Below are 16,750 nucleotides of genomic sequence, written 5' to 3'. Positions count from 1 at the left end.
TCATAAGGGAGTTCTATGGATAGTTTTTTGAGGAACCTCCACACTGTTTTCCAGAGTGTCTGCACCAGTTTACATTGCCACCAACAGTGTAGGAGGGTGCCCGTCTCTCCACACCCTCTCCAACATCTATAGTCTCTTGATTTTGTATTCTGGTGTTTTCATGACAAACTCTCTCACATTCTCACTGTACAGTCTGACATTAGCCCTGCTCTTGTGGGAAGTATTTGCCATTTCAAACAACATCACAGTGGGTGAGAAGGAGGCTGATCATCTAGTTCTGAAAGGCTTAAATTACGAATTGGAAACTAAAGACTATGAACAAGTATTTCTGAAGGGAGAAGCACATGCATAAAAAAATGGCATAAAGAACTTGAATTGATGTAGTAAGAAGAGCCATAGTTTATAGCTGAGCTGATGTGGGATAAAATCCTAGTCATGCAATTTGTTAGCTATGTGATCTCTGAAAGTCAACTCAAAGACATGAGCCTTGGTTTCCTTACCTCTAAAATTAGAGAAGCCAGGCTTACCGACCAGTCATTAAGGAGTCATTGATAATGTGTGGTCCATTTTAATGCTCAATATATGTAAGCTGATACCACTGAAAAATGCTTGAGATACTGACTATAATCTGACACGGTGCTTTTTTCCCTCAGTTATGACATGCGGTCTTGACAAAGTTTTGTAAAATGGATAGATTTGTTGGTTTTGGTGGCATTATAAATTGGTACTCTCCTTTTGGAAAGCAGTATTGGTTATACAGTGTATATGCTATATAATATTAATGTATTATATAATATTACATATTATAACTATACTTATTATAATATATATTCTATATTACATATCAGAATTTTAAAATATCCTTTAGCCTTCAATTTCACTAACAGTGAGTGTCTTCTTTGTTTTGAAATTTATTTTTATTTATTTGAGAGAGACAGTGTGAGTGGAGAAGAGACAGAGAGAGTGAATCCCAGGCAGGCTCCATGCTGTCAGTGCAGAGCCTGACATGGGCCTCAATCTCATAAGCCTGAGACCATGGCCTGAGCTGAAATCAAGAGTTGGATGCTTAACTGACTGAGCCTCCCAGGTACCCCAAGAGTGTCTTCTCCAATTTTGCACCCATGAGCCATTTGTTTGTCTCAACCTGGTCCCAGCCTTGAATATTTATTCATGAATATTCATACATGAAGGAACGGTCAAGTCCTGTCAAGTCTGTGTTGAGGAATAAGAGTTGGGATAAGAGTTTAGCCACTCAGCCCAACTCTTTGAGGTATGCTGGAGACAACTGGAGAAGAATGCGAGATGACATGTTTGCAGACAGAAATAATGTGGGCAGAATACTATGTAATAGGGATTAACTGTTGAGGTTGATATGGGCTGGGAAAGTAAATTAATTCTATGGAAAGTCAATCTTGAAGGATAGGATTTGAATTGATGCCAATGCATAGGTGGAATAGAATGAGCCAAGATGATGAGAAAGGAACTATCAGGAGACCTGAGTGACTACGTTTCTGACCCAAAAGCTTTGACTTAAATGGGGACAAGGGGATGCATTTGAAACAGGGTTGGTACCAGAAAAACTGTTCACTTTCCATGTATCCTGAATGTCTAATAAGCATCTCAAGCTTAACATGACTTCACTGAAACTTCGAGTTCCCATCATCAAAAGATGCCTCCATCAGGGGCACCTGTGTGGCTCAGTTGGGTAAGCGACCCACCTTGATTTCAGTTCAGGTCATGATCTCATAGTTTGTGAGTTCAAGCCCTGCATCAGGCTCTGCCCTGGCAGCATGGAGCCTGCTTGGGATTCTCTCTTTTCTTCTCTCTGCCCCTCCCCTACTCATGTGCTCTCTCCCTCTCTCAAAATAAATAAAAACATTTTTTAAAAAGATGCTTATATCACTCAGGAAATTACCTGAGCTTTTGAAGCTCTGCACCAGGACAAAGACTTTAAAAGACTTTATATATATAAAATGTCACAGTGCTCCAACCTGGGAAGAATGTGGACATTGAATGGCCACCGTGCTGGTCTCTGTCTGTGGTTCATAGACTATGATTGAGAGAAGTTTTCATATGGTTTGCTTGGCTTTCACAAATTGTTAAAATCATTGTATTTACTGCAGCCTACAATTAAGGTAAGATTATTGTATGGACCCATTATCTATCTTCAATAATAATCAATCATTACCAATATTATTTCATTTATAACCATATCCAATTACAACTTCTTTCTCCTCTGGATAATTTTGAATCAAATTCCAGATATCATATCATTTCATCAGTAAGAATTTTAGTATTTATCTCTAAAAGAAAAAGATCAGTAAATATTTTAGTACTATCTCTTAAGGAAACTCTTTTAAAAATTACAAACTGAAAATGTTACACCTAGATCTCCCCCAGTTTCTTAATATCATCAAATATTCAGCCTATGTTCAAATTTTTCTGATTATCTCATAAATTTGCTTTTTTACAGTTAGTTTGTATCAAGATCCAAAATAAGGCATACACATCGCCATTGGTTGATACATCTCTTAAGTTGTTTTAAATCTTTAGATGTCCTGTCCCTGTCTCTATTCCCTATTCTCCTTACCCTCCTCCCCACATATGGTTTTGTAGGAAATAAACCTGGTTGCTTCTCTGGAGTGGTTCCTATAGTCAGTATTTGGTAGATTATATCCCCATGATGTCATTTAAATATTTCTCTGTCCCCTGTATTTCCTGTAAAGTGGTTGTAGCTCTAGAAGCTTGATCAGATTCAGGTAAAAATGTTTTGTCTAGAACAATTCTGTGTAATTTCTTAACAAGTCTCATAATGTTTACTTGTCTGTCTATGTCTGATGTTGGTTGATGATCATTACCTAGGTCCACTCTTTCATTAGAGGGTGCAAACTGATGATATTCTAATTTTATCATTCTATGGCAGTCTCAGGAATGTGCCTAGGAGACTTTCTGCTACACGGAGCGTATTTAACTGGGGTCTAGCTGCGGTGATTTGAAATCTAGTGCTGCCTTGGCACCGAGGCCATGCCTCCCACAGGCATGCACTCCAGTGACTGAGTGCAGTGGGGATATTAAGGCAGACATAGACCCCTTTGTAAGTTGACTTTGGCCAACCTTCCTCAGACTGCATGGCCACTTAAAATGCGTTCAACCAGCTTTCTCTCCCTCTCCTTGACTCCCAAGGGGATTTGTATCATGGTCCAAAAGACTTCTCAGCCTTTTCCTGCTCCTTCTATTTCATTTCACACAATCATTTCCCCCCAAGAAACTCCTTACTCTTCTCATTCAGTCTTGGCATCTGCCTCTCAGGGGGCTAACATTCCTTCTTCATTTATTAGCTGGAGTGCTTCTAAAAAGAGAAAATTCTCCTCATCAACTATTTGTTTACCTTCAGGTATAATTCCGATAAAAGGGCAAATAAGTTATTTGTTCCCTTTATTTACCAGTTTTCACTTTTTTGTTTATTATTTTGAGAGCAAGTGGAGGAGGGGCAGAGAGAGAGAATCCCAAGCAGGCTCCACACTGTCAGCATGGAGCTCTGTGTGGGGCTCGATCCCACAAACCATGACCTCATGACCTGAGCCGAAATCAAAGAGTTGGATGCTCAACTGACTGAGCCAACCAGGTGCTCAGTTTTGATCAGTTTTCAAAATGATGAGTTGCCCCCTAGTATTTTTATAAGTATTTAGTGAGTTAAAAAAATGTTGAATCATTATGAACTCATGCATTTAAACATATTTGATGTGTTTTCATCCATTACAGACATTTAAAAAATATTTTATTTTTACATAATCCATACACCCAACACGGGGCTCAAACTCACAACCCTGAGATCAAGAGTTGCATGCTCTGCCCACTGAGCCAGCTAAGTGCCCCTATTGTAGATATTACTCTTACTGATGCTGAAATGGGGTTTTGACAGATTCCTTGCTTTCTTTACGGCAAGATGTTCCCAGATTATTTTACAAGCCAAGGAGTCCTGGCTTGTAAAGGCCAGTAGGTGGATAACATCTGTGACAAGAAAAGAGGAAGAAGAATTGGGCAGAGGAACCATCAAGCCACCGTGAGACAAAATATCAGTTAACCACATTCTTCACAGCTGGACAGCCAATCCTTTCCTGAAGGGAAATCTGGGTGGGATATTGCAATGTCAGCAACTGCAAGTGACCCAGGCTTAGCCAATCAGAGGCTCTATACTGGGAAATGACTGGACAAAAGATTGAGCATATGACATAAATAGAACCATTCAGGTTCTCTCTGAAGACTGCTATAAAGAAGGTAGAAAGAAAAAACTGCCTTTTCTGCTGGAATTGTTCAGCTAGAATGAGAGCCTGGCATTGCAGGCCATCTTCCTATGCTACCAGAAGGAAGTCTGGCTATAGCAGGGGAGAATGATTCTAGAATGCAGGCCTAGGTGACAGAAGACAGGAGAGAGTAGGGGGAGCGCTGAGCTGCCACTCCTCACTGCAGGCCCTGACTTCTGGTACCACTCCCTTAGATTAATTCTGAGCTGCCCAGATACACCTCCCAGCTATGTAAGCCAACAAATATCTATCTTTCCTTTTTTTAATTTGCTTAAAGAAGCTTAAGTTGAATTTAATTTCTGTCACTTTATGGCTGAAAAACTCTTGAGTAATAACTCATTTAAAATTATACTGTCTTGGCACTGGGCAATTACTCTTTGAGAACTCAACAAAGAATGGTTCTTGTCTAATTTGCACTTCCAAGTAAACAACAAAACCACCCTTGAGAAAAGATTGTTTTAGCATTCTACTTTTGAAGTGTTAGTGGTTACTGGCACTAAGGTATATATATGTATATATATGTTGGAGAATTAAGATAAGAATTTTTGTTCCTCTAAATCCCTGAATATTTTTTTAAGTTTTGAAATACTTAAAAAAAATTTCAATCCCAGTATAGTTAACACACAGTATTATATGAGTTCAGGTATACAATATAGTGATTCAACAATTCTGTACGTTACTCAGTACTCAACAGGGTAAGCGTACTCCTTAATCCCATTTACTATTTCCCCCATCCCCCACTCAACTCCCCTTTGGCAACCACCAGTTTGTTCTCTATAGTTAAGAGTCTATTGTTTGTCTCCCTTTTTAAATGCTCTTGTTTTGTTTCTTAAATTCCACATACCAGTGAAATCATATGGTATTTGTTTTTCTCTGACTTATTTCATTTGGCGTTATACTGTGTAGATCTATGCATGTTGTTGCAAATGGCAAGATTTCATTATTTTGTATGGCTGCATAATATTCCATTATATATGTGTGCGTATGTGTGTGCATATATATCTACCACTTTTTCTTTATGCATTCTTCTGTTGATGGACATTTGGGCTGCTTTCATAATTTGGCTATTGTAAATAATGCTTCAATAAACACAGGGGTGTATATGTCTTTTCAAATTAGTGTTTTTGTGGTTTTTGTGTAAATATCCTAAAGTGAAATTACTGGATCATATGGTAGTTCTATTTTTAATGTTTTGAGAAATCTCCATTCTGTTTTTCACAATGGTTGCACCAGTTTGCATTCCCACCAACAGTGCAAGGGGGTTCTTTTTTTTCTCCACATCCTTGCCAACATTTGTTGTTTTTTGGAGTTTTGATTTTAGCCATTTTACCAAGTGTGACGTGATATCTCATTGTTGTTTTGATTTCCATTTCCCTGATGGTGAGTGATATTGAACATTTCTTCATGTGTCTCTTGGCCATCTGGATGTCTTCTTCGGGGAAATGTATGTTCATGTCTTCTGTCCATTTTTTTTAAATACTCATTTATTTTTGACAGAGAGAGAGAGAGAGAGAGAGAGAGAGAGAGAGACAGGGGGGGAGGGGCAGAGAGAGAGGGAAATACAAAATCCAAAGCAGGTCCCATGCCCTGAGCTATCAGCACACAGCCTGACATGGGGCTCAAACCCATGAACTGTGAGATCATGACCTGAACTGAAGTCAGCACTTAACCAACTGAGCCACCAGGGTGCCCCTCTTCTGTCCATTTTTTAATTGGGTTATTTGGGGGGGGGGTTGGTGTTGAGTTATAGACGTTCCTTATATATTTTGGATACTAATCTTTTGCCATCATTTGCAAATATCTTCTCCTATTTAATATTGTTGACTGTTTCCTTTGCTGTACAGAAGATTTTTATTTTGATGTAGTCCCAATAGTTTATTATTTTGGGTTTTCTTTCCCTTGCCTCAGGAGACATATTTAAAAAAATATTGCTATGGCCAATGTCAGAGAAATTACAGCCTGTGTGTTCTTTAAGGATTTTTATAGTTTCAAGTGTCACATTTAGGTCTTTAATCCATTTTGAGTTTATCTCTGTGTACAGTGTAAGAAAGTGGCCCAAAGAATGCTTTTGCATGTAGCTGTATAGTTTTCCGAAACCATTTATTGAAGAGACTTTCTCCCATTGTATATTCTTTCCTTCTTTGTCATAGATTAAGTGTGAGTTCATTTCTGGATTTTCTATTCTGTTCCATTGATCTTTGTATCTATTTTTATGACAGTACCATATTGTTTTGATTACTATGTCTTTGTAATATAACTTGAAATCTGGAATTGTGATACCTCCAGTTTTTCTTTTTCAAGGTTGCTTTGGCTATTTGGGGTCTTTTATGGTTACATACAAATTTTAAGATTGTCCTAGTTCTGTGAAAAATGCTGTTTGTATTTTGATAGGGATTGCATTAAGTCTGTGGATTTCTTTAGGTAGTATGGATATTTTGACAATTTTTGTTCTTCCAATCCATGAGCATAGAATATCTATCCATTTCTTTGTGTCATCTTCAATTTCTTTCATCAATGTTTTATAGTTCTCAGAGTACAGGTCTTTTACCTCCTTGGTAAGGTTTTATTCCTAGGTATTTTGTTATTGTGCAATTGTAAATTGGACTGTTTTCTTAATTTCTCTTTCACACTTCATTGTTAGCGTACAGAAATGTAATAGGTTTCTCTGCATGTAACCTTCAGCCTAACTGAATTCATTTATCAGTTTGAGTAGTTTTTTTGGTGGAGTGTTTAGGGGTCTCTCTCTATAGTATTGTATTATCTGCAAATAGTGAAAGTTTGACCTCTTCCTTACCAATGTGAATGCTTTTATTTCTTTTTCTTGTGTAATTGCTGTGGCTAGAACTTCTAGTACTAGGTTGAATAAAAGTGGTGAGAGTAGACATTCTTGTCATGTTCTGGACCTTAGGGGAAAGCTCTTAGTTTTTCACCATTGAGTAAGAAGTTAGCTGTGGGCTTTTCACATATGGCCTTTATTCTGAGGCATATTTCCTCTTAATCTACGTGGTTTTTTTTAAATCATGAACAGGTATTGTACTTTGTCAAATGCTTTTTCTGCATCTATTGAAATGGTCATGTGGTTTTTACCCATTCCTTTGTGGATATAATGTATCATGTTGATTGATTTCTGAATATTGAATCACCCTTGAATATTAGGAATAAATTGCACTTGATTATGGTGAATTATTTTTTTAAATGTGTTGTATTCAGTTTGTTAATATTTTGTTGAAGGTTTTTGTATCTATGTTCATCAGAATTATTGGCCTGTGATTCTCTCTCTCCCTCTCTCTTTTGTAGTGTCTTTATTTGGTTTTGGTATCATAGCAATATTGATTTCATAAAATGAATTTGGAAGCTTTCCTTCTTTTATTTTTTGGATAGTTTGAGAAGAATAGGTATTAACTGTTCATTAAATATCTGGAAGGATTCACCTGTGAAACCATCTGGTCCTGAACTTTTGTTTGTTGGGAATTTTTTGATTACTGATTCAATTTCATTACTGGTAATTGGTCTTTCAAATTTTCTATTTTTTTCTTGGTTCAGTTTTTGAAGGTTATATGTTTCTAGGAATTTATCCACTTCCTGTAGGTTGCCCAATATTTTGTCATATAATTTTTCATAATATTTTCTTATAATCCTCTGTGTTTCTGTGGTGTCAGGTCAGTTGTTCTTTCTCTTTCATTTCTGATTTTGAGTCCTCTCTTCTTTTTTTTTTTTATGAGTCTGGATAAAGATTTATCACTTTTTTTACGTTTATTTATTTTTGAGAGACAGAGTGAGACAGAGTGCAAACAGGGGAGGTGCAGAGAGAGAAGAAGACACAGAATCCGAAGCATGCTCCAGGCTCTGAGCAAGCATTCAGCACAGAGCCCAGTGCGGGGCTCAAACCCACAAACCATGAGATTGTGACCTGAGCTGAAGTTGGATCCCCAATCAACTGAACCACCCAAGTGCCCCTTGGTTTATCACTTTTGTTAATCTTTTCAAAGAACCAGCTTCTGAACTTCTGGCTTTTACCTTTTGACTGGTTTCTTTGATCTGTTCTTTTTTAGTTATTTCTTCTCTAATCTTTATTATTTACTTGCTTCTACTGGTTTTGGGTTTTATTTGTTCTTCTTTTTCTAGTTCCTTCAGTTATAAAGTTAGGTTGTTTATTTGAGATTTTTCTTGCTTCTTGAGTTAAGCCCGTATTGCTGTAAATTAAATTTTGAAATAATTTTTGACTTCACAGAAGAATTTCAAAAATAAGGTAGGATTCTTATATGCTTTTCACATAGCTATCCCTGAAATTAACATCTCATATAAGCATAGAAAGATTATCAAAAACAGCATAATCTTCTCTGGTCGCCTAATCCCTCTTCCCACTGCACCCCACCCGCCATACTCTTTTCCTACTCATCCCCTATAGGTAACCAGTCTCTTTAGTTTCTGGTTTATCTTCATTTATTTCTTCTGTTCTCATTGTGTGGAGGATCTGAGACTCAGCCCAAGCCCCAAATGAACTCCCAGCTGATAGCCCAACTTGTCATTTATCTTGAAAGTGGAGTCTCCCTGAGCTGATGCTGTGTGGAAGTTGATGCACTGCTTTCTCTTAGCTTTGCCCACATTGTGGATTTGTGAACAAAATGAATAATTGCTAGTTTAAGCCACTAAGCATAGGGGTGGTTTATCTCCAGAAACAGATAACTGACCGAGCAGAGGGCAAACAGTGTAATGTAGACCTTTAAAATTTTTTAGTATGAAAGAGGGAATTTGGTACTTTAACAAATTTACTTCTGCTGACTTCAGTTCCCCATAGATAACAGATTTATGAAATTATGTGAAAATTAAAAAGGGGAAAAATTTACCCTATACCATTATGAATTCATTTCTAAAAAAAATTATATATTCTTCTCTGACTTGTGATCTATATTTACAAAAAGCATTTTATGCTATCAAAAATAAAATTCACCTTTTCCTACTCTGGGTGTGATGCCAGAATCTGGTGGTTAGATGCCTTCTATATTTCTATGTTCTTTTCTATTGTAGTATTTTCTATTTTGTTTTCTTTAATTTACATCCAAGGTAGTTAGCAATAATAAATAACAAAATAATAGGTAGTGTGATAATGATTGTAGAAGAAGAGTCCAGTGATTCATCTCCTACATTTGCCACCCAGGGCTCATCCCAGCAAGTGTCTTCCTTGCCCATTAGCCACGCCCCCACCTACAACCCCCCACCAACCTCAGTTTGTTCTCTGCATTCCAGTCTCTTATGTTTTGTCCCCCTCCTTGTTTTTATATTATTTTTGCTTCCCTTCTATCTGTTTTGTATCTTAAATTCCACATATGAATGAAGAAATGTGATGTGTATCTTTCTCTGACTGGCTAATTTCACTTATCATAATACACTGTAGTTCCATCCATGTAGTTGCCAATGGCAAGATTTCATTCTTTTTGATTGCTGAGTAATACTCCAGTGTATATATATACCACATCATCTTTATCCATTCATCTGTCAATGGACATTTGGGCTCTTTCCATACTTTGGCTATTGTCAATAGTGCTGTTATAAACATTGGGGTGCCTGTACCTCTTTGAAAAAGCATACCTGTATCCTTTGGATAAATATCTAGTAGTGCAATTTCTTGGCCATAGGGTAGTTCTAATTTTAATTTTTTCAGGAACCTCCATACTGTTTTCCAGAGTGGCTGCACCAATTTGTATTCCCACCAGCAGTGCAAAAGGGTTCCTCTTGCTCTGCGTCCTTGCCACCATCTGTTGTTGCCTGAGTTGTTAATTTTAGCCATTCTGACTGGTTGTGACGTGGTATCTCATTGTGGTTTTGAGATATGATGATGAGTTGATGTTGAGCCCGTTTTCATGTGTCCGCTGGCCAGTTGTATGTCTTCTTTGGAAAAGTGTCTACTCATGTCTTTTGCCCATTTCTTCGCTGGATTATTATTATTTATTTATTTATTTATTTATTTATTTTTGGTGTTGAGTTTGATAAGTTCTTTATAGATTTTAGATAGTAATCCTTTATCTGATATGTCATTTGCAAATATCTTTTCTGTGTTGATTAAATCTCTGGCTGTCATTTTTTCCTGTTCTTTCTTTTGGGGCGAATTCTTTTGTTTCATCATTTTGGAGAAAGAAAGAGAATAAAATAAGGTAATAAAATAAAATAAAAATATGCTCCTCTGCCATCTGGGCCTTTAATTTTAGTTTTTAAAAAAGTAATCTCTATACCCAAATGGGGCACAAACTTACAACTTCAAGATCAGGAGTCATATGCTCTGTCAATTGAGCCAACCAGGTGCCCCTCATCTTTTCCTTCCATATTTAAAAAGAAAACAGATGGAGCTAAACTCTGCATTCAGCATATTTTTCTAATCAGCATCCAGAATAACTAGAGCTAAATCATTCATATCAAAGAATGAGTTGTTTGTGAAACCACAAATATTCTTGTGAAATCATTAATATTCTTCTAACCAAAAAGTTGGCCATTACATAAATATTTTCTTTTTTTAAGTGTTTTTTTTTGAGAGAGACAGAGAGAGAGAGAGAGAGAGAGAGAGAGAGAGAGAGAGAGAGAGAGACAGCGTGAGCAGGGGAAGGTCAGAGCGAGAAGGAGTCACAGGATCTGAAGACAGGCTCCAGGCTCTGAGCTACCTGTCAGCACAGAGCCCGACGTGGGTCTTGAACCCACAAAACATGAGATCATGACCTGAGCTGAAGTTGGATGCTTAACCAACTGAGCCACACTGGCGCCCCTACATAAATATTTTCATAGAAACACCAAACATCTCCAGATGTGAAAGAGGGCAGAATATTTATATTTCTTGATAGGCCTTTATAAAGTCTATCAAGGAATAGAAGTATCTTTTATAAAGTGTAAATGAATCTTAATTTCTTTTGCTTGTACACTGGGCCCATTGTTATTAACTCGTTGGAAATCATGGCATTTCTCCAGATGAAGTAATATCCTAAAATAACTGATGGCAAAGATCATTTTGGTGTATATTCCCTTGTTTTTTAGTTTAAGCATGCAAACTAAATACAAATCACAAAACTCACTGGGAATGGAAGACTGCAGAGTCAATATCCTCTAAATGCTGAGGAATGAGCTTTAACAAGAAACACAGTGCAGAGAAGTAGTCCAGTTCACATAATTACTTCCCTAATCAAACATTCCTTCAGTGGGTAGGAACATGACATGAACAGAGACCTAATGATTTACAACTCACTTGGTAAAGGAGAAGATAAATATTATAAAACTAGTTTCTATGGAAATCTATTTCTGTGGTGAGTTTCTCATTCACTTCTAGTGCATGCCAGCAACTAAAGACAATCTATGTCTGGTGGAAATACAGTCCCAGAAGGCTATGCCCAAGGATATGTTTTTATGATAATGAGTTGGTGCTATGGAAAAGGTTGCGAGATTTGTTTCTCTGGGTGAACTATACCTTTGTTGTGAGGCTCCTCATTGCAAACTAAAATCCTTCTGTGTATCTTGAAGAAACACTCTTCATTTCTTGGTGGGATGGGGCGGGGGCACAGGCTCTATGCACAATAGCTACAGACTTGTAGATAAGCCTGGTTTTCTTCATGAAATTTATTAGGGAGGGACCATATATAGGCTAGAGGTAGTAGAACCCACTTACCTCCCTTTCTTCCCCAAACAAAACGAAACAAAACAAAACAAAACAAAACAAAACAAAACAAAACAAAACATAAAAGAAACAAGAGCCTGAGGGTAGGGATATAAATAATCTTTATAAATAACCAGAACCAAGGAGTTGAACAGCATTGAGACCTCTTTCTATTTCATTTTTTGTTCTTTTTTATTGCAGGCTGGCATTTTCTGAAATAGTAAGTGGTCACATGGTTCTAGGTAGACAAAATCATATAGAAAGATGAGATTCCTCTCTACAGGCAGGAGCAGCAGATTCACCCTGTGATGGCTCAGGCTTGCCTGGCCCCTGGAGAAGCATGGGGAAGAAGACATAGTGGCCCTAGGATGTCTCTTGGGCCCTATGTAATGGCTTAATGGAGCCAGGAATCTTAGCTGTGCTTTTCTGGTTTCTGGGCATCTTACCGCTGTCCTATTCCAAGACGATTGGACTCGGTTCTGTTACTGAGTCCACGGACCCTCCAGAGATCTTAAACTGCCTCCCCAATATCAAGGAGGCCTCCTGATTCCTCTTAGCTTCCTCTCCATGCCAATCAGGAAAGAAAACTAAGGTGTATATGAGAAATGGTGGCTATGGTGGAAGCTTCTGGAGGCATTAGAAGACTAATGATTATGCAAAACTACCCAATTGGGCAGAAAAAAGAATATATAATTAAAACAGTGAGAGACCAAGGCTTGAGGACTCTCCAGGAAGGTGAGTAATTTGTACCCTTTCAATCTTAAACATTTTTGTTTAACATTCCATCCTCCTCCCTGCATCACAGAGAAATTTATTTTTTTTGATTCATGTATAGTTGACATATAATATTATATTAGTTTCAGGTGTACAACATAATGATTTGTCAATTATATGCATTACAAAACACTCACCCCAGCAAGTCCAGTTGCCATCTGTCACCATACAGTGTTATTACCGGATTATTGACTATATTCCCTATGCTGTGCTTTTCATCCCCTTAACTACCTTATTTTGTAAGAGAAATTTAATCTGTGAGAAGTCAAAAATAATTTAAGATACCAATGATGGCTAAGTATAGTAACCACTTAAGAACTTCACGATCGAAACATTGTCTCAAGAAAAATTATAGATGTGTATTTTTTTAAGTTTTCATTTTTATTCAAAGCCATATAAGCAAATAACAAAGTTTTCAAATAATATAGAAGGTTTTATAATAATGAAAAGCAACAGCCTCCTGCTCTACCCTTCTATTGTTGAAATCCGGCTCCACAGAGGGAAGTAATTTTAACTCAGTTATTTCTGTTTCTGTTTTTAGGTTTCCTGGAGCTTATCTCTGTATCTCTGAATAACATATTGCAATTGTTGTGTCCTGATGAATAATTTTAGGCCTTGTCTATGACTTGGCATGATGGAGGGGGATTATGAATTTAAAGTGTTCCCTTCCTCCTCTTCATCAGTGTAGGACCGGCTCTATTTTAGTTCCCACTTTGATTCTTTTATAACTTTAAATGCTATATGTAAACCTCTATTTTTGGTTCTGTCTACTTTAAAAAAGTATCCCTTGATTTCTTGTTTTTTTTTTTTCTAAGTTTATTTATTTTGAGAGAGACAGAGACAGAGAACAAGCAGGGGAGGGGCAGAGAGAGAGGAAGAGAGAATCTCAAGCAGACTCTCACTGACAGTGCAGAGCCTGATGCTGGGATTGATCTCACAAACCATGAGATCATGACCTGAGCCAAAATCAAAAGTTGGACGCTTAACCAACGGAGCCACGGAGGCGCCCCTTGATTTCCCGTTTATGAGATGAGAAGAGCAGTGTCAGTATGCCATTGCTGCCTCTCAAATTCTGTAATTCTCTACTTTTACTAGTATATTTTCAAAGGTGATAAAACTGACATCCTGTCCTATATCCATAATTAAATAATTTTTACTTTGCTTAATGGTTGAAATCTCAATAGTTAAAAAGTCAGTATTAACATTACTGTGACTATGTGAATATTGTTAAGTGCATAGCCAAGCTTCAATTTCCTTTATCCATTTACTAACCCCTTACTAGTTGCTAGGCATCTTTCTAATTGTTGATCAATTGTAAACTAATTTAGTCATGTAATAACCTTATGAGGAAGCACTCTTTCTTTATTTAACTTTAGAAAGAGAGCAAAAAAAAAATAGAGTGCATGCATGAACTGGGGAGGAGGCAAAGGGAGAGAAGAGAGAGAGTATCTTAAGTAGGCTCCATGCTCACCACAGAGCCTGCTGTGGGGCTCTATCCCACGATCCTGGGATCATAACCTGAGCTGAACTCAAGAGACCGATACTTAGCTGACTGAGCCACCCAGCTGCCCCAGGAAACATATATTTAACTTCATTTAATTAGTGATGAAACTGCCAAGCAGAGAGGTTAAGCAAACTGCCAAAGGTCACTGAATTAGTTAGCTGGTGAGTCAGGCATTTTTTTTCTTTGAAACTTTCTTTTGTTTTTCTTTACAACTGTTTTTTTCCGTGACAAGAACTTTTAAGATTTACTTTCTTATCAACATTAAAATTTGTGATAGAATATTATAGAATATAGTCTCCATGCTGTACATTACATCACCATGACCTATTTATTACTGGAAGTTTGTATCTCTTGATTCCCTTCATACATTTAATTCACCCCGTAATTCCTCGCCCCTCTGGCAACCACCAATCTCTCTGTGTCTATGAGTTTTGTTTTCTTTATTCATTTGTTTTGGATTCCAGAAATAAGTTTTCTTATTTTTAGATTCCAGAAATAAGTGAATAATATCATATTTGTCTTTCTCTGTCTGAATTGTTTCACTTAGCATAACGTACTCAAGGTCCATCCATGTTACAAATGGTAAGATTTCATTCTTTTTTTTGTAGCAGAATAGTATTCCATTATACAAATATACCACATCTCTTCTGCTTTAAAAAAAAATTTTTTAATGTTTTATTTATTTTTGATACAGGGAGAGACAGAGCATGAGAGGGGGAGGGGCAGAGAGAGAAGGAGACACAGAACCGGAAGCAGGCTCCAGGCTCTGAGCTAGCTGTCAGCACAGAGCCTGAAGCAGGGCTCGAACCCAAGAACATGAGATCTGACCTGAACTGAAGTCGGAGACTTAACCGACTGAGCCACCCAGGTGCCCCGCTTTTTTTTTTTTTTAATTTTATTTTTAAGTAATCTCTACACCCAACATGGGGCTTGAACTTACAAGAGATGAAGAGTCACATGCCCCACCAACTGAGCCAGCCAGGTGCCCCTAAACCATATCTTTATTTATTCATTCATCAATGGAAACTTACATTATTTTCATGACCCGGCTATTGTAAATAATGCTGCAATAAACATAGAGGCAGATATATATTTCTAAACTAATGTTTTTATTTTCTTTGGATAAGTACCCAGACATGGAATTGCTGGATCACATGGTGGATTTTTTTTTTTTTTTTTTGAGAACCCTCCATATTGGGGTTTTTTTTTTTTTTTTGAAGGGAGAACTTCATACTGTTTTTCATAGTGGCTGCATGAATTTACATTTCCACCAACAGTGCACAGAGTTCCTTTTTCTCTACATCCTCACTTGCAATTTTTTTTGTCATTTTGATAAGAGCCATTCTTCCAGGTATGAGGTGATATTTCATTGTGGTTTTGATTTGCACTTCTCTGATGATTAGTGATGTTGAGCATCTTTGTATATATCTGCTGGCCATCTGTGTGTCTTCTTTGGAAAATGTCTATTCAGTTCCTCTGCCCATCATTTAATTTGATTGTTTCTTTGTTTTTGAGTTGTATGCATTCTTTATGTATTTTGGATATTAATCCCTTATTGAATATATGATTTGCATTACACTTAATTTTTTTAAATGTTTGTTTATTTTTGATAGAGACAGAGTGCAATCAGGAGAGGGGCAGAAAGTGAGGGAGACACCGACAGGCTCCAGACTCTGAGCTGTCAGCACAGTGCCTGATGTGGGGCTTGAACTCAGTAAACGCAAGATCATGACCTGAGCCAAAGGTGGATGCTTAACCAACTGAGCCACTCAGGGGCCCCTGATTTTCAAATATCTACTCCCATTCAGTAGATTGTCTTTTAATTTTGTGGGTGGTTTGCTTCACTGTGGAGAAACCTTCTAGTTTGATGTAGTCCCTTTTATTTATTTTTCTTTTGTTGCCATTGCTTCTGGAGTCAGATTCAAGAAGATATTGTTAAGACCAATATGGAGGAACTTATTACCTATTTTTTCCTCTAGGAAATGTATGATTTCTAGTCTTTGTTTTAAAAAAATTTTTAACGTTTATTTATTGTTGAGAGAGAGAGAAAGAGAGAAAGCATGAGTGGGAGAGGGCCAGAGAGGGAGACACAGAATCTGAAGCAGGCTCCAGGCTCTGAGCTGTCAGCACAGAGCCCGACGTGGAGCTCAAACTCATGGACCGTGAGATCATGACCTGAGCCGAAGTTGGACGCTTAACCAACTGAGCTACACAGTCGTCCCTGATTTCTAGTTTTAAATTCAAGTCTTTAATCCATTTTGAGTAATTTTTGTGTATAACGTAAGATAGTACTCGAGGTTCACTTTTTTGCATATGGCTGTCCAGTTTTTCTAGTACCATTTATCAAAGAGATTGTCTTTTCCCTACTGTATATTTTTACCTCCTTTTTCATGAATTAACTGACCATATATCCATGGGTATATTTCTGGGGTCTCTATTTTGTTACATTCATCTATGTGTCTGTTTTTGTGCCAATACCATACTCTTTAGATTACTATAGTTTTGTAGTAATTTGAAATCGGAGGACATGATGCC

The sequence above is a fragment of the Suricata suricatta genome, chromosome 1 (assembly GCF_006229205.1).
Source record: "Suricata suricatta isolate VVHF042 chromosome 1, meerkat_22Aug2017_6uvM2_HiC, whole genome shotgun sequence".
NCBI classification, from domain to species: domain Eukaryota; kingdom Metazoa; phylum Chordata; class Mammalia; order Carnivora; family Herpestidae; genus Suricata; species Suricata suricatta.
This window is presented reverse-complemented; position numbering follows the sequence as displayed.